Genomic DNA, 24,796 nt, shown 5'->3' on the forward strand with positions numbered 1-24,796 from the left:
ATTGTTTTTTTTTAATGACACTCATAATAACTCTGTACTTCTCAGTCAAGGTAAGTGAATTTTTAGGTATGTGGCCTATTTTTTAATCACCCAAATAAAATTATAGCAAAATCTCAATTCTCTGGGCATTAAAAATTAAATTCCTCATTTAAATGAGATTAGACTAAAAGTAAAAAACAAAAGTATAAGAGACAGGGGCTCAGTAGGCCTTTATTCAACATAGTGATTTAAGACTACTTACCAAAGTCAATAGAACTTTTGGTTTTATTATATTTTATGACTGTACATTTAAGTAAACTTTGTAATTCAACTAATATTTGAATTATTACAATGTAGAAGGCATTGTTGCAGATATTCATATTCATTTGAATAGTGTCATTACCTTTGCAGCTTAAAATCTAGAATCAAGATAGTAAAAAGTAAGGTAATACCTATTAAAAAAGGCAGAATGTGGTAAATACTATTTTTAAAAAAGAGCAAAGTTCCTATTAATAGACTAAAAAGGGAATTAAATTGGATTTCAGAACAGTATAAACAAAAGCACTGTTGAGGAAAGGTATTGAAGCATATTCTGGAAACAGTACATTGCTCTCTCTAGAAGAAAAGTACTATAGTAGCAAGAAGTTGATCTGGTAAGTTAAATTGGGGCCAAAAGAGAGGTCTTAAATGCCAGCTGAGAAATCTGAGCAAGGGAATCATATAATGAGAAACAAGCTACAAAAAATAATGATAATAAAACTGCAATATGTAAAAAGAGTCGATCGGGTAAGACACAGGAATGGCAAAGTGAGAAACCAAACTGTCAGTTGGGTAAGACACAGAAGATGGGAAGCTGCTGCTATCACCTTGGTAGGTAATAAAAAGCCTGGCAAGAAGTGCCAGCAGTAGCTCTGCAAAGGAGCGTAGAGATGTGACAGGCAATGCAAAGGCAGAATCAACAGGCATGCAAGTGGATAAGATAGACAACTGGTATAAGAGATTTAAGAATTAAAATGATGGCCATAAAAAGGACGATAAGAAACTATTATCCTCAACAATCTACAACTTTTAAATTATGCTTATGTGAAAGTAAACGAATACCAAGGACAAAAACAAAAAGGATTTATGGCAGAGTAGAAAATTCAATCAGGTTAACTAAATAACATTCAAGAAACTATTCAAAATGAAAATTCCAAGTTGATGCTTTAAATTATCTACTTTATATTTTGCATATTGGTTTATTCAGCTTTTCCATTAAACACATATTTTCTTCTTCAGTAACTTTTTAATTACAAAAAATTGTAAACAGTTAATGGAAAATTACCAAGGTATATAAAGTAAAAAATGTAAATATCATCCTTTGCTTTTTTCCCTAAAAATTTATTGTGACTACCCATCCAACCCATTATATTTATTTCCTTCATTCTTTGCTAATGATGCGTAAAAATAATTTTAAAAAATTAAAAAACAGTAATATTTCTAAAAAACATTGATAATATATCAAATACTTTAGCCTTTTTCTATTATAATTAAATAGCTTCAAGCTACATTTCAAGATCATCTTGAAAAAGCTAAAAAAAGGTTATCTGGCAAACTGGAAAGCAGGTTATTCTAAGTAGAGGGGTAAGCAAGGGAAGAACCATAAAATAATATATTTATTTTCTTCACTTAAATAAGATGAGAAATAAAAAAAAAACTGAAGGAACCTTTGGAGCCTATTTTCTTTACATCTCAGAGACGGATTTGTACATACTCCTTCTGAATGTAAGCTCCCAACGGAACTGCAGTGAACACGAACAAAGCTAAACATGAGATGGCTAATAATAAATGCTAGGGTACAAAGGAGCTCACATTATATTATAAAAGAGAAAAACAGAGATAATTAAACTTAGATAAGGCAGGAAAATACTCAGATGCTCAGCTCTTACAGCAGTACAAAGAGAATATAGAGATAATAATTTGAAGACTTTTTCTACAAGCATTCAAGACAGTGACAGGAACTTTAAAAAAAAAAGAAATACCAATTGACTGGACATATTACTAATGTAACAATATATACTGCATCATACCAAGCAAAATAAACATTAGATATTACAATAATTCACAAACACTTAGAACAGAATGGTGTTGAGGTGTGGAAGCAAATGGAAAATCAGGCTCATCACTAATATGAAAGCTACCACCTTTTAAAGAATATTCATTTTTACAGAAGAGCTGAGAAACTTAAAAAACAGTATTTCTTTCCTTGCTCATGATAAAATAACATGTGGAAATAATCCTAAGCATCTCTACCCTTCTATTCACACATTTTTAACAGACCTCTATAAGCTGATTCAATGGCTTTCAAGCATGACAACTGTATTTCCACCAGCAAGTGGCAAAAAGTGCTGTCATGCCTGTCACTGCCACCAGTATCAACTCCTACCACAATCAAACCCTGAAGCATCAAGTAAGATAAAGGAAGAAAGCTGAGCCTATATGGGATTGAGGTCATTTTCCTCACCCTGCTTCCACGAAAGCAGTATGTCATATATTTCTGAGAGACATTAATCAAGGCAGACTACCAAAGCACATCCATCCAAGAAGGGTAAGACTTACTTCTGAAACAAATTTGCAGTGAAAATACTAAAAAACTGTACTGTGTACCTTTTGATTAAGTGTCACTCAAGTTAGGTAGATGGTGTCAGTCAGTTTTCCTTTGCTATCATAATTTGTGCCATCAACACAATATAGGGAATAGGAATATTTAGCCACTCTTTGATAATTTATAACAACTTTAATTTCCTATTTTATTTTATAATAGTTTAAGTAACACTAATACTCCATAAATACTTCGAATGGTATTTCATACTTAAAATGTTATTGCAGAAATACCCTGGGAACATTTCTTATCAACCTTTTCATAGAGAATTTCTTCCAACAACATTGATATTATCTTATGTTATAACTTCTGCTCTTTAGCATTTTCATAGATTAAATCATAGAACAAACCCGTAACAAGTTACTATTTTTGAAAATGAGCTGTGAGAGGTGACAGTGGGAGCAGAAAGAAAGGGGGGGGGTGCTGCTAGTGAATATAATTTAAATACATAAAGACAAGAGTTCAGGTGATTGGATATAATCACCTTACAAGAAAACATCTGCTAAATAATATGTTCCAGGTAAACAATGACTTTGGTATGGAGTTTCCAACTCACGTGAGTCCTTTGAAACTGTGTGTAAAATCTGATGGGTACATGTATGTGTGCTTTTTCTCTGGAGCAAATAACTACGAATTCAGTAAGATCCTAAAAAGAGTGTGTATACAAAACTAATACAAATCTATGGTTAATGTTAGGAAGAAAGTAGGAAAGCAAAACTGATAATACTATGCAGTTGACCCTTGAACAATATAGTTTTGAACAGCGCAGGTCCACTTATATGTGTGTTTTTTTCAATAAATATTACTGGAAATTTTTCTGGAGATTTTTGACAATTTGAAAAAAATTTTCTTTCTCTAGCTTAGTTTATTGTAAGAATATAGTATATAACAAGTATGACACACAAAGTATGTGTTAATCGACTGATTATATTATCAGTAAGGCTTCCAATCTACAGTAAGTTATTAGTAGTTAAGTTTGGGGGGAATCGAAGGTTGTATGTGGATATCTGACTGGTGGTGGGGGGTGGGGGTTGTCAGAGGCCCTAATTCCTTTACTGTTCAAGGGCCAACTGTAAATAATTTATTTATATCTACCTTATTCTAAGGAGACTATAAGACAACTTTAAAAAACGTACAATTTTAGATACAATTAAATGAGAAAATTAGTAATAAAACCAGAGCAAGGATGAAAAAAATGAAAAAAAAAAGTTAAAATTAACCCTAGTATAAAATGAAAACAGAAAATATTTATCATTAAGGCCTTATCATTTTTGCAAGAAGTGAGTCAAAAAATTATCTCTGTGCTTTCTATCAGGTCATAGGAAAAGAGAAAAGCGGTTGATTACATGATCCTTAACACTGGTAAAATAAAAATCCTCTAGCTATCCAACAGAAGAACAACGTTTTCTTAAAACTGAGACAGACAGCATCCACCTGTCAAAGACCTTCTCTGAAATACGTAATATGTAAACAATGTTTCTACAACAACTTTAAAGACAAAGTCTTACATGGTTGTTTCTAATGTCCCTCAATGTACAAAAATGATCACAAGTTTACAGAAAGGCAACAGAAGTCTCACAAAGCTGATGACTATAATTTTCCTCAATGTACAAGGATGGCATCAAACTAAAGGGAAATTCAGCAAAAAGAATTATGTGGGAATGAATAACATAATGTTGTCCAGGTACAAAACCCTCTATAATTCAGATTTCATCAAGAATGGATTCTAGAGTATTAAAGCAGTGATTTCACCATATTCTATACATCTAATGAATCAATGTGACTGTTTTGAAGAGAGATGTGGCACTTACAACTGAAAAAATGACAGATCTTAAAACACACAAAAAAAGCCTGCCCAGGTTATTTCTGATGTACTTACTCCTCTCCTCCCCCAACTCCTCAAACTTCAGAGATTCATTAATTAAGAAAAATGGATGGACTAATAGTTAACTTTCAGAAAAATCTTCCTTAAATATTAACTCTCAACAAAATTCTGGAAAAAATAATTGGCAGAGAAATGGTGAAGGGCAAAACCATAAACTTGAATAGCCACCTGAGCTGAGGGAAAGACTAACATCCAGAGAATGACATCTCATCCTTGACCAGAAGAGGCTAAAAGTAAATTCTAAAATTGTAAGTTAAAGTACTGAATTTCTATCAACCAATCTTAAGATAAATCAGTTTTGCCTGAAATTTCTGATCCTTATTAAAACATCTTCCTCCTACAAATCAAAGATACAGTAAGAAGATATAATAAGAGCTAAAAGAACTGTGCTTTCAACTACATGATTAAAGAAACCATATAAATATTCTATCACCATTATTAAACCCAAGAAATAAGGTATGAGAAGCTTTTACTTTTAAATGTAGTATATTATTCTATTAGTACTATATATATTGACAAATTTGCTTACTGGTTCTAGACCACAACTTCTGAAACTACTTAAATGTTTCTAAAAAGTTAACAAGTAACATAATAATAGGATCTTGTAGGCAGATTCACAAAACACCCAAATGAAATTATCAAGGAGCAACAACCATAAAATCCTAGTTACTAAGATAAACAAGTCTGTTATCTTATAAGCATTAAAAAAAAAAAAATTCAAAGCCCATTGTACTTAATGGCACTAGCCCTCACTTGCCCAAATTTGAACACTTCATAAAAGGTCTGGTTTGTATGCACATACAAAAGTAACAGCAATGAGATAAATATGTCACAAGACATCAATATCACAAGACAAAATATAACTACAATAAGAGCACAAAGAGCAATGGGAATCAAAGAAAAAGAGACAAATGCACACTGGTCCCCCTTTATCCATGGTTTTGCCTTCCACCGTTTCAATTACCTGCAGTGTCCAGAAGCAGGTAACTCTACTTCTGATGTACTGTCATTCATCCCCCTTCATCTCATCATGTAGGCATTTTATCATTTCACAGCATCAAACAGAAGGGTGAGTACAGTACAATTAAGGTATTTTAGAGAGAATACATTCATATAACTTTTATTGCATATTGTTATAATAATTCTATTTTAACATTAGTTACTGTTGTTAATCTCTTACTGTGCCTAATTTATAAGTCAAACTTTATCATCTACGTATCTATAGCAAAAAAAATCATCTATATATAGGTTCAATACTATCTGCAGTTTCAGGCATCCAGAGCAGCAGGGAGAGGGGGTCTTGGAATGTATCCATCCCAGATAAGGGGGGACTACTATACCTTTAAAAAGCTGCAGAAAGGAAATGGCAATTCAAAGACAGGCTGATGGCATCTGGGCAACAATGGCCTATCACACAAAGACACAAGCAGGAGCAAGTCCACAAAAGCAAGACAATGAAGAAGCCAGACCAGGGAACAATTCAATTTGGCTAGTGCATAGACTTTGAATATGTAAGCATGGAGAGATAAAATTAGAAAATGGGCTATAATCATGTTGTGTCAGGTGGAAAGAAAATTTCTTTTAAACTCAAAGTCCAGTGAAAGTCTTTCTAGATAAGACAGTGTGTAGGACATCTAAAATACATATAGTTACACAGTTTCTATTTCTATCATTATAGTTTAGGCCCTTAATACTTAGGCCACTGTGTTAGCCTCTAACCTGGCCTACACTTTAATATCTTATGATTTCCATTTTCCAAGTATAAATTCTGCTTATTTCCATCCCCTGATCACAGATCTGCCATCAGATACTCTTCACTCAGACTTAAAATATAACAAAATATCTAGCAGAAAATAATTAAAATACAAATATTGTGGTAACATCTAAGTATTTTTCAAATGTAGGATTAGAGATATTCCACAAAGAGCCTTGAAAAAATGTCTGTGAAAAATGCTTATGGCCATAAACATGAGTGACTTCTTCATGAACATATCTCCCCAGGCAAGGGAAACAAAAGCAAAAATGAACAAGTGGGACTATATCAAGCTGAAAAGCCTCTGTACAGCAAAGAACACCATTAATAGAACAAAAAGGTACCCTACAGTATGGGAAAATATATTCATAAATGACAGATACGATAAAGGGTTGACATCCAAAATATATAAAGAGCTCACGCACCTCAACAAACAAAAAGTAAATAATCCAATAAAAAATGGGCAGTGGAGATGAACAGACAGTTCTCCAAAGAAGAAATTCAGATGCCCAGCAGACACATGAAAAGATGCTCCACATCGCTAGTCATCAGAGAAATGCAAATTAAAACCACGATGAGACATCACCTCATACCAGTAAGGATCGCCACCATCCAAAAGACAAACAACAAATGTTGGCGAGGTTGTGGAGAAAGGGGAACCCTCCTACACTGCTGGTGGGAATGTAAATTAGTTCAACCATTGTGGAAAGCAATACAGAGATTCCTCAAAAAGCTCAAAATAGAAATACCATTTGACCCAGGAATTCCACTCCCAGGAATTTACCCTAAGAATACAGCAGCCCAGTTTGAATAAGACAGATGCACCCCTATGTTTATCGCAGCACTATTTACAATAGCCAAGAATTGGAAGCAACCTAAGTGTCCATCAACAGATGAATGGATAAAGAAGATGTGGTGCATATACAGAATGGAATATTATTCAGCCATAAGAAGAAAACAAATCCTACCATTTGCAACAACATGGATGGAGCTAGAGGGTATTATGCTCAGTGAAATAAGCCAGGTGGAGAAAGACAAGTACCAAATGATTTCACTCATATGTGGAGTATAAGAACAAAGAAAAACTGAAGGAACAAAACAGCAGCAGACTCACAGAACCCAAGAATGGACTAACAGTTACCAAAGGGAAAGAGACTGGAGAGGATGGGTGGGAAGGGACGGATAAAGGGGGGAAAAAAAGGAGGCATTACAATTAGCATGCATAATCTTGGGGGGAGGCACGGGGAGGGCTGTGCATTACAGAGAAGACAAGTAGTGACTCTACAGTATCCTAATATGCTGACAGACAGTGACTGTAATGGGGTTTGTGGGGGGGACTTGGTTAAGGGGGGAGCCTAGTAAACATAATGTTCCTCGTGTAACTGTAAATTAATGATACAAAAAAAATGCTTATGTCCACTTCTATTTAAGAACTATTAAAAATAAGACCCACTGGAAAAACTTATCTGTAAACAGCAGTAAGTAAAAGTGAATTAAATGTAACAACAACAAAAAAACTTAACTCTCAAGATTTAAAAAAGAAAAATAAAAATAGACAAATGAAATATAATAGAAAGACCATAAGAGACGCAAGCAAATAAAAGACTGCATGGACTAATGGACTATTTCACATGGGTGATGAAATGATGGGCTGTTCATTAAATGGTTTGGGGGAAATAACTAAATACTGGAAAAATGAAGTTAAATGCTGACTTATTCCCACGGTCAGTGAGTTGCAAATTTCAGGAGGTACAGTTCACATATTCATGTGATAGTAAATGATGCTGCCTGGAATTGTAAGATATGGTGGTTATGTGTCTAAGTTATTCTAAAATAAAAGGCAAATGGATGAAGATTAAAATATAAATATATTTGAAAAGTATGGAGGTAACTATTTTTATAATGTACTGAGGAACTTAAGTAATCCATTAAGGAAAAGATTAACAAGTGAACTGTAAAACTGTAAAAACTTTAAAAAACTATGCATCAAAAAATCAAAGAATAAAACAGCTGGGAAATATACTTACAGTCTATATATATAGTAAAGCAAATGTACATCTACTGTGTAAAGAATACTTTAAAACAAACACAGCAAGAGAGTAGGACAAAAATACAAATATGTAACTCAACAATGAAAAATAAATGTCAAACACAAACTGTTTAACCACAGGCAGCAAAAAGAAATGCAAATTAATTTATATAAGAAATTAACATACCATTTTTCACATATGTGACTGGCAAATAATTTTTAAATGCTAATGTCTAATAATTACGACAAAGTTGTAGGTATGCTCTTTCACATTCATACTGGAAGTAAATTTCATTTTGAAATATTAAGCAAAATCTTAAACATAACCTGTGACCAAGAAATTCAACTTCTAAAATTTATCCTAAGGAAACAATTGAACAATTGTGCAAAAATGTATATTCAAGCATGTCCATCAAAAGATACAAGTGAAAAAATATAAATGACAAAATAGTTAATAATAGTGGATTATTTACATAAATTATTGGAAAGTTTCCGACTGAATATTATCCATCCATTAAAATAATAAAGATTTATGTTTATTAAAATGGAAGGATGTCCATAATGAAGTATTAAATATAAAATAGGTACAAAAATATAGTAATGTACAGGCAAAACAGAAAGTTAGTTTCCCAAAATAAATCTCTATGTTGTATATATTTACATTTTCAAGTTTTCAGCAATTAACATATTCCTGAATTTTCTAGTTTTCACAATGAACATATATTAGTATAATTTTACAAATTAAAGAAATTATTTAAAAAACCATTGATAGTAGTCTGATAGTAGTATTTAATTTTTAAAATAACAGAATTGAGCTAATTGGTTAACTGAACCTATTTATTAAAAATTAAAAAAATACAGCAGGTGGAAGGCTTTATAATTACTTCCTCAGCTGCATTTAGGATCTTAATAATAGTCTGCAAACATAAATGTAAAACCATGTTATTAAAAGAAACTTATACAAGTAAATTTGACCCTCTTAAAGTCAAATTAACTGGTCACTTTGATATATTTAAAACAGACATTTTCCTCACAAAGGTATTGTCCAGGTAGAAACTAATCTGTCAATATCCAAGTCTCATTTCTCTTTAGTTTTATATTATCTTTTACTTATGATCATACTGTATATAATACTCATTCATCTTACATATTTTGCAGAGATTAAAAAAATATAAAAACACATCATAGTTATCTAATTTGTTTCAAACCAAAAGAATAATAGCATTTTCTCATTTCTCCCTTCTGCATTCAAAACTATGTATCTCCCCAAAGTTAAAATGTCAAATATATATGAAATTTACTATTTTTCATTTTAAAATCCCTGACCAATACCATAAAAACATTCATTGTGATTTATCTAATCTTTAGAATGCTCCTTCAATAAAAGTTTTCCTTTGTTATTTTGTATTTTTAATTAAGCCAAACCATCAAAATTGCAGGGGTGAAAATTTTAAGCTGTACCCTGGCAGTATGTGCACATTCTTTATACTTCAAAAAAGGTTAAAAATAAAACTGCAGGGGCTATTTAAATAATGCCTGTTTCATGTCCTTAAATGTTCTCTAGAACACATTTAAGTAACGAGCAGCAAAATACAAACCCTTGACTAAGCTGAATTTTAATTTTCTTGTAATACTCATAAGGAACACATTTAAATCCCAAACCAATCTCATATCTCAGCTGGGATAACTGTTGATTCAAAAGAAAAATATGGGCAGCATAAATGGAGAAGACGAGGCACCATTAAATTAAATTTACAGACAAAGTATTTTAAGTTGTATAGGCCATTCAACTTCTACTGACAAGTAATACTGTCTTGCCCCTACTGAAAATTTGCAAAAGTCCCAAATTCACAAAATACTTTTATCTCACAGAACTTTTGTTATTAGCACTTCCACCAGAGTACAAATGGTGGGAAATAACCAATAGAAGTAGAAATCCTTTTCTTACTAGCTGTATGATCCTGGGAATGTTACTTAATCTCATCCAGACTCTGTTCACCATCTGTACAATGATAGCATCTACCTCAGAGAGCTGTTGTGAAGATTCAACAGATAAAACAAAAAGAATGTTTAGCACAGAGCTTGTCAATAGCAGTCAATGACAGCTTTTATCACTTCTCTGAAATTTTATATTTTATTTTTATTTTTTCATTTTTTAATTTTATTTTGGTATCATAAATCTACAATTACATGAGCAACATTATGTTTACTAGACTTCCCCCCACATACCCCATTACAGTCACTGCCCATCAGCATAGTAAGATGCTATAGAATCACTACTTGTCTTCTCTGTGTTGTACTGTACAGCCCTCCCTGTGTTCCCCCCTCCATTATGGCTGCTAATAGTAATGCTTCCCCCCTTTTTTTTCACCCTTATCCCTCCCTTCCCACTCATCCTCCCAAATCCCTTTCCCTTTGGTAACTATTAGTCCATTCTCTGGTTCTGTGAGTCTGCTGCTGTTTTGTTTCTTCAGTTTTTTCTTTGTTCTTATACTCCACATATGAGTGAAATCATTTGATACTTGTCTTTTTCTGTCTGGCTTATTCCACTGAGTATAATACCCTCTAGCTCCATCCATGTTGTTGCAAATGGTAGGATTTGTTTTCTTCTTATGGCTGAATAATATTCCATTGTGTATATGTACCACATCTTCTTTATCCATTTACCTACTAATGGACACTTAGGTTGCTTCCATTTCTTGGCTATTGTAAATAGTGCTGCAATAAACATAGGGGTGCGTATATCTTTTTCAAACTGGGCTGCTGCATTCTTAGGGTAAATTCCTATAAGTGGAATTCCTGGGTCAAATGGTATTTCTATTTTGAGTTTTTTGAGGAAACTCCATACTGCTTTCCACAATGGTTAACTAATTTACATTCCCACCAGCGGTGTAGGAGGGTTCCCCTTTCTCCACATCCTGGCCAACATTTGTTGTTTGTCTTTTGGATGGTGGCCATCCTTACTGGTGTGAGGTGATATCTCACTGTGGTTTTAATTTACATGAAATTTTTTTTTAATTAGCAAATCTATTTTCAGTTCAATTATGTGATGTAGTTATAAAAAGGGGATCACCATAAACTGATTACTCTAGTTCTTCAAAGAAGTACAACTCTTTCTTGTTTTCCATAGAATCTGAGACTTGATATGCACTTTTCTTAAATGTTTTTTATTCTCCTCCAGTACCCTTCTTTAACTTGACTTTTGTTTTTTGAAGATGTTGAGTTTTTTATTAAACTGTTATTTTCCTGCAAAGCTGTTGCCTCTCTATCTACAAATAGCACCAGCAAACACAGTATATTGCAAAATTAAGGTAGTATTGTTCTTCATCTGACAATATACAACAAAAATTTTTCTTCACTGCAAGGTATTACCAGTGGAAAGATCACTAAGTATTTTGACACAAATTCAGGGATGGATATAAGCAAGTTACATTACTTAAGCCTTAAGATAACAATGTTATCCTTGAACTACATACATTTTATACCTAGTTTTTACACAGAGACTTTTAGCAACTCTGAATACTCTAACTGTAGCCTAGCATAAAAGTCATAGGGTGTTGTGAAAAAGATGCATATTGTGTTCATCTGCAATCATTAGAAAGTTAAGGGGTATTTTCTTCCAGGAGCATTGTTGCAAGTAGTTTCCTTTTCCATTGGTACTGCTAAAAGCTATTTAAATTTTTCTATCCACCACTAATTTAAGGCAACTATGCTAATTAAGTGGTTTCATAATGGTTTATTTAAGGGTTTCACTTTCACTCAGTAGATTTTATGCATTTCTCATATGCCTCTTCACTCATCAGTTCACCTAGTTTTGAAGGATTACTCAGTGTCATCTCTATCAGCCAACCATCTTCATAACAAGATGTGTTGACAAGTCCTGCATTTCCTGCCTAGAGTTTCATTAATTTCGGTTATTTTCCTGACAGAGAATAGAATTCACTAGCAGCCTTCACATTTTCCAAAGCTCCAAACTCATCTTGTTAGTTCAATTTTGTCCCAACTTCAGGCAGACTACAGTAAACATCTCCCAAAGCTTCCTGTGCAAAATTGCTGATTCTCACTGTTCCAGTACCATTTGTGTTGTTATCCATTCATGTTTTGTCTGTGAATTTATGCAGGGAGAGCAGAGTAAGGCCTGTGCACAGCATCCAGATGGTGCCCTCCCTCAGCCCCAGGTCCCCAACAGGTACCAAGGTAGCAAGCAGTCTGCAAACTGCTGCCCAGATGCTCCACACTGCTCACAGGCCATGTTTGTGGGCTTTAACTTGAAACTCTTTATAGTATACTTCAATATCTTGTCACCAGAAAAAATGCATGAGAAATGTACAGTATATGATGTGATTAAAAAAAATAGATGGCATTTTTACAAACATAAGAGTAGAACCTACAACCAGATTGTTATATATATTCAGTGTGAACTTCAAAACACCATATAAATTTGTTCTTCTAAAGACAGAAGGATAAGAGCAAAGCAATATTTGAGGAATCTATTACATGCTAGACAAAGGACAAAGGCAATGTACAAACTTTACCTCATTAAATCTACCTAACAGTCCTTTGAACCTAAGAAGTTAACATGCTGAAATTTACACAGTTACCAAGAGGGATGGAAATGGGGATTTAAAACCAAGGTCTGGATGGTTTCAAAGCCTAAGTTCTCCTGTCTCTTAATTAAAAATTACATATCAGGAACAATTATGATATTTTATGGCAGAATTTTATGATGCTTTGAAATCTCTAAAGTGTTAGTAAAGTGAATATTACTTTGATGAAAGGAAAGTTTATGAACACTGTATTGTTCACTTTATCACATTAAAATAACTAGCCTCTGTGTACTCATTCAACAATATTTATTCATAAGTCATCTACCCTCAATAGAAGTCGTTCCAACTACTCCTTTTCAGTTTTCAGTTTCGTTACTACAGTTAACATATAAATTTCTTTACTTAATTTTAGATGGAAAGTATTAGGTAGTTATTCTTAAGTATCACCAAACCTTACCAAAAAACAAGAAACAAAATACCTTTTCTCTAACATTTACACTCTTGTCAAGCAATTACCACAGTTCAGTACTTATGGAGAAAACCAAGCAGAGGTTCCTTCTCTCCTTTATCTTCCAAAGAGGAAAATACCATCCTAGGTAGACTTCCATTCCTTAAGATTGATTGGTTCAAACTGGAGGATGCAGGTCACCAAATAGCATAATCCAGTAAAACACCATTTTATCCCATTAACACTTTTGCTCCTAAACTGTTGACACATATTGTAGCCATTTATATGTTGCAAGATGTAATTCTTCCTCAAGTCTTTTCCCATGTGAAGGCTTGGATTCCGCAGCTAACTTAATGATCTACTACAATATCAGGAAATAATATGACTTCTATTTTCAAACTTCCTGTAGTAATATAACATTTTCTTTACAAATATTTCACCAAATCCAAATTCCATAATGAGATAAAAGCAGATAATTCTCAATGACATAAATGAGAGACCAGAGTTAAGTAAAACAGAATTCCCTTTATCCAAATAACTAGGATTCTCTTTATCCAAATAACTAGGACTCCTCAGAAGTTTGACACAAATATTTTCAACTACTAACTTTAATAGGAAACTGTATAAGAAATTTTCCGCTTACTGTATTGAGAAACTGACTGAATATTATTATTTCTGTTATAAATTAAGTACCTATATCTCATAACCAGACTCCACTACATGCCTGTAACCAGATCTGGGAAAACATACTACAAGTGTCCTGAAGACCAAGAATGGACTTTATGAATCTACCTAACTCTAAAACAGTCTTAGAGATTGCACACAGTAAGGTTTGAAAACAAATCTATCAACATAGAATTGAATATGTAAATCTGGTTAGACTAAAAAGTATTTTTAACTCCTAAATTATTTACCTCTAAGAATCTTTAAAGTGGAGGGATGAAAGATGGCAGCATGAGAGGAGAGAGAGGCTTCCTCCTAAAATCATATACAATTAGAAAATATAGTTGGTGCAACTAATCCTGAGAGAGCAACAGGAAAGAGGGCTGCGCCAGACTGCACACACCGGGAGAAAAGAGCAGACCTCACGGAACACAGCACCAATACCGCTCTCCTGTGACCCCCGACATTGCTTCAGGAGCTGAGCAGCTCCAGAAAGCAGAGCTTCTGGACACTAGAGGGCGCCATATACAAATATGAAATGCCAAAGGAACCCAGTACAGAGTAAAATTAATATAACTCCAGACAAAGATTTAAATGACATGGACCTCATGACTCTTTCTGAAAGGGAGTTCAAAATAAAAATCATCAACATGCTAATGGAGCTATGGAAAGACATCCAAGAACTCAGGAATGAATTCTGGATGGAGATCCAATCGTTGAAGAGCACGATGGAGGGTATTAAAAGCAGGTTGGATACAGCAGAGGAGATGATAAATGAAATAGAAACTAGAGAAGAGGAATACAAAGAAGCTGAGGCACAGAGAGAAAAAAGGATCTCTAAGAATGAAAGAATATTAAGAGAACTGTGTGACCAATCCAAATGGAACAATATTCTCACTATAGGGATACCAGAAGAAAAAGAGAGACAGAAAGGGATAGAAAGTGTCTTTGAGGAGGTAACTGCTGAAAACTTCCCTGATCAGGGGAAAGAGATAGTCTCTCAGGCCATGAAGATCCACAGATCTCCCAACACAAGGGACCCAAGGAAGATAACACCAAGACATATAGTAATAAAACTGGAAAAGATCAAGGATAAAGACAGACTATTAAAAGCAGCCAGAGAGAGAAATAAGATCACATACAAAGGAAAGCCCATCAGGCTAACATCAGACTTCTCAGCAGAAACCTTACAGGCCAGAAGGGAGTGGCATGATGTATTTAATGTAATGAAGCAGAAGGGCCTGGAACCAAGATTACTTTATCCAGCAAGATTATCATTTAAATTTGAAGGAGGGATTAAACAATTTTCAGATAAGCAAAAACTGAGAGAATTTACCTCCCACAAACCATCTCTACAGTCTATTTTGGAGGGACTGCTAGAGATGGAAGTGTTTCTAAGGTTTAATATCTGTCACCAGAGGTAATAAAACCACAGTAAAGAAAGTAGAACAGCTAATTACTAAGCAAATGCAAAATTAAATTAACTATCTCCAAAGTCAATCAAGGGATAGACAAAGAATACAGAATATGATACATATATATATATAAAGAATCATGAGGAGAAAAAGAAAAGAATCTTTAATGTGGTCTGAGGCCACTATTTGTTTAAGAGCAACAGGGGGGAAAAAAGTATAATTAAAGTACAGAGCAGAAATAAATTAAACAGAAACTGGAAAAAAACAAAAACAAAATAACAATGAAATTGAGAGCTGCTTTTTTAAAAAAATAAAATTAATAAATCTTTAGCTAGACTCATCAAAACAAAAGAGAGACTCAAGTAATATCAGAAATGAAAAAGGAGAGGTTACAACTGACATCACAAAGAAATACAAAGGACTAGAAGAGACTGCTATGAAAAATTATATGCCAGTGAACTGGACATACTAAAATAAATGAATTCCTAGAAACATGTAATCTTCCAAAACTAAACCAGGAAGAAATAGGATAATCTGAGCAGAATGATCACGAGTAACAAAATTGAATCAGTAATCAAAAAACTTACAACAAACAGTCCAGCACCAGATGGCTTCACAGGTGACTTCTTCCAAACATTTAAAGAAGAATTAGTATCTATCCTTATCAAATAATTCTGAAATATTGAAAAGAAATGCTTCCAAATTCATTCTATGAGGCCAGCATCAACCTGATGCCAAAACCAAACAAAGAGACTATCAAAAATAAAGATAGAGATTACAGACCAATATCCTTGATGAACATAGATGCAAATATCCTCAAAAAAATATTAGTAAATTGAATTCAACAACACATTAAAAGGAGCATTCACCATGACCAAGTGGTATTTATTCCAGGGATGCAATGGTAGTTTAATATCCACAAATCAACAAATACAATATACCACATTAAAAAAAAGGAAGCATAAAACCATATAATCATCTCAAGAGATGCTGAAAAAGCATTTAACAAAATTCAACATCCATTCATAGTAAAAACTCTCAACAACAATGTGGGTATAAAGGGGACATATCTCAACATAATGAACATTATATACAACAAAGCCACAGCTAAAAGCGTACTCCATAGCAAAAAGCTTAAGTCTTTTCCTGTATGATCAAGAATAAGACAAGGATGACCACTCTCACCACTTTTACTCAACAAAGTACTGGAAGTCCAGGCCACAGCAATCAGACAAGAAAGAGAAATAAAAGGCATCTAAATTGGTAAGGAAGGAGTAAAACTCACTATCTGCAGATGACATAATGCTATACATAGAAAACCCCAAAGATTCCACCAAAAAACTGTTAGAACTATTTAATGAATTCAGTAAAGTAACAGGATGCAAAATCAATATATAGAATCTGCTGTTTCTATATACTAATAAAGTACTAGTAAAAAGAGAAATCAAGAAAACAATCCCATTTACAATTGCATAAAAAAAAAATACCAAGGAATAAATCTAACCAAGGAAGTGAAACCTGTACTATGAAAACTATAAAGCACTGATGAAGGAAACTGAAGATGACACAAGTAATTGGAAAGATATTCCATACTCATGTACAGGAAAAATTTATATTGTTAAAAGGGCCATACTACTCACAGCAATCAACAGATTCAGTGCAATCTCTGTCAAAATATCAATGACACTTTTTATAGAATAGAAAACCCATGCTAAAATTTATATGGAATTTCAAGGGATCTTGAATAGCCAAAACAATTTTGACAAAGAACAAAGAGGACTCATCTTCCCAATTTCAAAAGTTACTACAAAGCTACAGATATCAAACAGTATGATTCTGGCAAAATATAGACCCAAACACTAACAGAATAAAACAAAGAGCACAGAAATAAACCTTCACACAAATGGTCAATTAAGGGTATCAAGTCCATTCAATCGGGAAAAGATAATGCATGAAACTAGATATACACACGTAAAAGCATGAAGCTACATCCCACCTTATACCACATAGTAAAATTAACTCAAAATGGATCCAAGATCTAAACTGAAGAGCTAGAACTATAAAACTCTTAAGCAAACACAGGGGGAAATCATGTCCTGGATTTGGCAATGGTTTCTACAAAAGCAGTGGGTACAAAAGAAAAAAATAGTTAAGTTGGACTTCATCAAAATAAAAACCTCTGCATCAAGTATACCATCCAGAGAGTGGAAAGACAACACACAGAATAGGAGAAAATATTTGTTAATCATATATCTGATAAGGAACTAGTATATTTAGAACTTAACCACAGAAAACAAACCACCCAATTTAAAAAACAGGCAAAGGACTTAAAAAGACATTTCTCTAAATAAGATATACAAATGTCCAATAAGCATGTGAAAATATGCTCAAAATCATCAGTCATTAGGGAAATGCAAATCAACAGAGATACTATGTGAGGAAACACACTTTACACCCACTAGGGTGACAATTATCAAAAAAAAACAGGAAATGACATATGTTGATGAGGATGTGGAGAACTTGGAACCCTAGTGCATTGTTGGTGGGGATGTAAAGTGGACAGCTGTTATGGCAAAAAGTTTGGCAAATTCTCAAAATGCTAAATACAGAATTACCATATGACACAGCAGTTCCACACCTAGGTATATATCCAAAAGAACTATAAACCAGGGACTCAAATAGATACTTGTAAACCAATATTCATAGCAGCATTATTTACAACAGCCAAAAGGTGGAAAAAACCCAAGCATCCATTAACAAATAAACAAAATATGGTATATATATACAATGCAATATTACTCAACCATAAAAATGCAATGAAGTTCTGAAACATACACAGATGAACCCTAAAAACATTATGTTCCATGAAATGAGTGAGACATAAAGGGAAAAATACTGTATGATTCCACTTATATGAAGTATCTAGAATAGGCAAATTCATAGAGACAAAAAGTAGAACAGACGTTACCAAGGAATGGGGTGAGGGGAAAGTGGAGCGTGACTGCTTAATGAGTATAGAGTTTCTGCTTGGGATAGTGAAAAAGTTCTGGAAATAAGTAGTGTTGAAAAGGAATAAAAAAGCAAAACCCCAAAATATTTCTGTCTACAAGAAATACACTTCAAATAAAAATTCAAAAATAGAGTAATCAAAATATAAAGATATGTGACATAAGGATACACACAGAGATGAATGGAACAGAATACACACAAGAGAATAGATCCAAAAATACACCTATACATATATGGTCAATTGATTTTCTGCAAAAGCCCCAAGGTAATCTGATAGAGACAGGAAGGTCTTTTAAACAAATGGTACATTATGTCAACACTTCCCTTGACATGGATCATAGACCTTAATGTAAAAACTAAAACTATAAAATTTCTAGATGAAAATGAAGAAGAAACTTTGCAACCACAGGATAAGATTGCTTTACATAGGGCTCCAGAAGCACAAACTACAAAACAAAACAAGATACACAGGGCTTCATCAAAATTAAGATTTCTGCTCAAGTAACACAACTAAGAATATTAAAAGCAAACAGTATATTGGAAAAAAAAATTCACAATATATTTATTTGATGAAAGACTTGTATCAGAATATATAAAGACCTCCTATAGCTCAGTAAGAAGACACCTTGTTTAAAACAAGAGCAAAAGATCTAGATAGACACTTCATAAAATAAGATAAACCAAAAGGAAATAAACACACAAAAACAAGTTCAACATTATTAGTAATCAAATAAAGGCAAATTACAATCACAAAGATATTTCATTACACGTCTATTACACTGGCTAAAATTAAAACAACTCACAATGCCAACAAAGCACTGAAGGATGTAAAGTAAATGGGACTCCCATGCATTGCTAGTGGGAAAGTAAGAATGGTACAACCATTTGGAAAGTGGTGCAGAAAATCTTAAGAACTTAATCAGAACACTTACAGATGACCCAGGAATTCCACTCCTAAATATTTACTCAAGACCACTGAAAATAAATATTCACAGCAGCTTTATTCAGGATAGTTAAAAGACAAAAACTGTCCAAATATGCATCAAAAGCTGAATAGATAAACATATGGTGGCATATGCATAAATGGAATACTACTCATAAAGCAGTATATATTATTGTATGACTACAAATATATGAAATTCAAGAAAGGGCAAAATGAAATCTCTAGTAACTAAAAGTGAGTGTTGGAGGTGGAGAGAATGACTCAAAGATGCATAAGACAACTTTTTAGGAGTGATAGACATGTTCTATTATCTTGACTGTGGTGGTGATTACACCAGTGTATCCACATATGTCAAATCTCATCATAGTATATATACTTTAGATGGATGCATTTTATTGTATATAAATTATATGTGAATAAAGTTAATTTTTTATAAACGACTTTAAGTCAATCTGTTTCTTAAAAGTTCACAAATAAGGAAGCCCACCCCACTCTCAAACTAAGTCTGGTGCCCAAGTTCTTTCAAATCCATCATTAGTCAAGCCTCATTTGGGAAGTAAGGGACTATGTCCCAGTACAATAGAAATGTACTTTAAAAAAAAAAAAGGAAGAAAGGAAGGAAGAAAAAGGAATGGATGGGGGAGACTGGAAAGAAGATAAAGACAAGGAAAGGTGGAAAGTAGAAGGGGCTAGGGGATATGAAAAGAGAGATTATAAGAGAAGAAAAGAGAAATGAAAGAAAGGAGATATCTGACAAAATTGTGAGAAAATACTTTCATAAATTATAAAGACCATACCAAATTTTAACATCCAGAAAAGTTCTTTTTTTAAGTACATGAAATCAAGAAAATGAGAACACCAAAGGAAATGGTAAAGAGATCTGGTTTGTACTGCAACTTCAAAGTTTAGAAATAGGGAGTGGATGAATGGGTGAAATAGGTGAAAGAGGGAAAAAAAATTGAGAGAATGTTTGATATCTTGATCTGGGTGATGATTATATGAGTACAAAAACATGTCAAAATTCATCTAATTGTACACTAAGATTTGTGAGTTTTATTGTGTGCACCTCAATTTTTTTAAAAAGTTTAGAAATAGGAGGAATATCTATATCTACTCGCCACCTCTAGTTTCTCCTTTCCACCTGCATTTATTTGCAAAGAAAACCTTTCCAAAACTTTGGAAATAACTACATAATTTCCACAAGTCTCCTTAAGTCCAAATGAGGTCATGTCCACATCTAAACAATTACAGAAAAGAATGAAACTAGCAAGACCAATCATGATTTAAGCCCTGGAGGAGATGAGTGGCCCCTTCCCTGAGCCCAGAGTTGGTAAGAAGATAAAAACTCAATAAATCTTGTACTCTGCCAGAAAGGAAGAATGGGGGAGAAAGGAATTGGGAAGTCAATCAATAATGTATGTTATACTGATTGAGGAGATTCATATGCTCTGGAAATCAAATTAAAATGTAAGAGTTGAAAATCTGTTTCGAAAAACAAAGATCCTATCCAATTGTTCTTTACTGGAATATATGAAGGAGGTCTTCAGGAACAGTTGTTGACAAATTCAGCATTTTCCTCAAGAAGCAGCCCTGCACAAACTGGAGAAGTGAATAACTGAATCTCTGGAGATGTAGTCCGTATAATAGATACAGAGATTTTTGCAAAGCAGATGTTACCAATCCCTCTAACTACTATAAAAGATCTTCACAAATCTCTATGTACCATCTCATTCTGAGCATTATGCCTTCTTAATGTACCCTCTGGAATAAGCTAGCCATAAGATATACCCCTGCATAATTAATGGCCATTTTTAATTATATGGTATAAGCTGATTGGATTTGAGAGAATGGTTTCCCAGGTATATGACTTCAGAACTATTTCATTTTTAATATAATAATATGGAAATAATATAGATCACCACCACTCACCACTGACTATATTCCCTGTTGTGATAATAACTGGAACAATATCATCAGCATTACCTTCATTTGGATATGGTAAAAAAAAAAATTTCTGACTCTCTGAAATGGATTTCAAGTCCCTACCACAGAAATTAAATTGTTTTATAACACATCTCTCAGAAGATCATGCCTACCTACCTGGACTGCTGTTTACATGGTATTAAAATGCAGAATTTTCTGAGTATACCTATAACCATAAATTCACATTGAACCCTTTTAACTTAGCCTATAGCTAATTTCAATTTACAAAACCAAGACAGATAGAAATTGTTTCATACAGTTCTAGCCTTTTTATACATAGAGTAATGCAATTAAAGTAGAACAGCCCACCTCCTCCTTCCATAAAATATCTGACTTGGAGATGCAAAGCTGCAGTGCTCTAAGAAGAGGCTGACACCATTTTTAAGGAACAGTCAGTAAATTAAGTTTGTATATCTGAGGCACAGCTTATATTCATTACGATACACTTCAGTTTTTAAAATTTAACATCAATGGTTAGGTATACTTGAGAACTTTTGGCTTAAGAGTCCAAATGGAAAGCAAATCTTTTGGAACCAAGAAATGGAAAAATATGATACATTACTAGTTTTGAAAAACCTTCCACTAATTTGTTCTCAAACACTGATAAATGTTCCAACAAGAAGTGACAAATAGTAAGGTAAAATACAGAGTCCCATAAGCATTAACTGACCCTTTGGGATAAATCATACCTAGAAATGCTACTGTAACTTTGAAATGTATGAAAGCAATATAAAATTTACAAAAGCTAAGCTGCTTGATTTTGTTTTGATGTTATCCTGGTTTTTTGACATGTGATGAAAGATAAAACCAATAAAACAGAATCATAAATACTATGTGGGTATCACCTGTTAAATATATATTTTAGTAGTAACATTAAAGTCAATTAGTTAAAAAGAAAAAGGGTTTATGTGTGTGTGTGATTTTAATATATTTACCTCTGCATCAGGCAAATCCATACCTAAGCATAAACCCATTATTCTGAACATTTGAATATGAACACAGCATCACCCCCACCTGGTGGTAGCTGAATCCACTCACATATGCTAAGCAATTTAAAGGTCATCTAAATCAAAACTACTTACTGAAAATGTTTTTCATCATATGATGATTAAAAATTCATATTGAATTCCCTATGTTAAATTTGTCACAAAAAACCTATGTATGTATTAAATACATTTAAGAAATCACCTCAGACCTAATTAAATACTGGAAAATGTTATAAGGCATATTTACAGTTTGAATAAGCTTGAAATAATAAACACTTCTAAAATTTGCACCAACATCATCTTGCAGACATCTCAAAAAGTATTCAGTAATACTAATGCTCAGTAATTATCAGTCACCTATTATGTGGTTAATGTTATATAAGTCTTGCTTTCTCTCACACATAGATCAGAAATGTTTGCCTGAAGTAGTATTGTTTCATCAGATTGAGAAAATACCAGTTACAGAAAGAACATTAGTGGATGAAAGAAATTTATTCTACCCTTTCCTTCTACAATAAATATCTCATAAAATGTTTCTATCATAAATTTGGTGCTAAGAATATTTTTTCATGATAAATGATATTAATTACCACTAACAAACAAACAAGTTTGCTTTAGCAAGTGGAATTAGTAGAAAATCCTTCTAAAATTCAAGAAACTAAATACATGACTGAAATTTAGAGAACATTCAAAATTCCAATTCACATCTGGAATATAAATATAGTCAGCATTGATATAACTTTTATTGGAAGCAGAAACCTAATCGATTTTATTGCATCTTAATTGGAGAGAACTTTGTTAACATGAAGCATAAAAGGATGAAATAAAAACTTAAGAGTCAAGGGATTGGCAGTAACCAGAGGGCTCCCTATGATCCAAGACCATTATTCAGCACTCCAGGTAAAGTACGCATCTTATTAATGAGAAGATGTAATAAGCATCTGGCTAATCAGTTTGTGCCAAACATCTGAATCATATAATAAGCTTTCCTTCATCTAACTCAAATTTTACCATAGAAGTTCCTGTTTACAAATTTCTTTTTCCATTTAATCATATTAACGACCAAAGAGAAAATTATATGCTCTCAGTCCAAAGAACAGCATATACCTCATTGCAAATTAATGGATTAGTGTTCTGGATTATATAAACCAGTATCTTGTGAACTTGTTTAATATGAAAAAAAATGAGCCATTAATGTAGATCTGCAGAATAGAGAAATTTCAGAAGACTGAGTTGTCATTAAAATTTGTGAGAGATTCAATCACCCCTACTCATGTATGAATTGCATATTTAACTTTATCCCAAAAGAAGTGAAAACAATGCCTGTAAGTAGGAAGATCAGTAATCATGAATCCTCACTGCATCAACTGAAGACTTTTTAACAAAAAGCTGTACTACTCAAGAAATCACCTACAGATCATCTCTTTTTTACTTCTGTTGCTAGTCTGATTTGTTTTAGTTCTTAGTATATATTCTTGTAAGTCAAATTAATGCCTTCTCTAGAAAAATCAGGCAATACAAATATCCATAAACAATTATTAATTCTATTCTCACTGTTAGCAGAAGTTTCTAAGTCAGAAAAAGTGAGAAATAGACCCTGAATTGTGATAAATTCACCAAAGTAAATATTGCTCCTTTGCAATCACGACTTTCAAAAATGTCTGATAAATTTTAAGATAATAATGAGAGCCATGTTTCAAGAAAAAAAGCTTCTTTCAAAAGTAAAAGTCACTTCTAATGTAAATAAGGAGAAATAAAATGGAAGGAATTAAAATAAAATCACAGGAAGAGAGGAACTAGGTTCAGTTTCCCCACAAGCCCAAGGAAACTAGTATAGCAGAACGATCTAACTAAATTCTAAGTAGTACAGATTTACATCTTCCATGTTCTCTCTCCACTTGAGTATTCTAATCCAATAATATTCAGCATAATTTTATCATTTGATAACACTGAAGCAAAGAGTACACTAAATTCCTCACCAATGACTGTGTGATAAGGGGGGGTCAAGGGACCTATCTTAAGGGTAGAATACCTGAATATGTTCCATATGAGAAACTAGGGCTAATGTGATAATGGAAACACAGCACTTTCTGGTTTCACCATTGAAGTTTCACTTTAAGAGGGAAAAAGCACAAATGCATTCCATGGAATAAGCAAGCATGATTCAACCTGATACAGAAATACTGACATTAAGAGAACATTTTCGATATTTCTAATCCTGTTTCTAGCTTTCAGACACTAATTCAATTTAAAAAGAGCTGCTCCCTATGGTTCACAATGACAGCTTAATGAGCTGTTTAAAGCATTTTGAAAAATATCAAATATATGATTTATGTAGGGATCCTACATAGAGAGGGCTAACAATAATTTTAAAAGGAAGGTGGTAACACCATCAAAAAAATACATTTTTACATACATTATCTTACTAACATTTATAAAATATTACCAGTTTATAGTTAAGGTCCACTTAAATTTTCACCCAGTCTCCAGACTCTTCTTGAAAAAGAAGCCATAA

General features: G+C 33.2%; 1 protein-coding gene across 1 annotated transcript in view; it reads right to left on the minus strand.

Annotated features, from left to right (window-relative positions):
* Nucleotides 1-24,796, minus strand: part of COG5 (component of oligomeric golgi complex 5) — a 386,458-nt gene that overhangs the window by 283,947 nt on the left and 77,715 nt on the right. The gene's annotated exons all lie outside the window — the stretch shown is intronic.

This window comes from Manis javanica, chromosome 6, assembly GCF_040802235.1.
Source record: "Manis javanica isolate MJ-LG chromosome 6, MJ_LKY, whole genome shotgun sequence".
Lineage (NCBI taxonomy): Eukaryota > Metazoa > Chordata > Mammalia > Pholidota > Manidae > Manis > Manis javanica.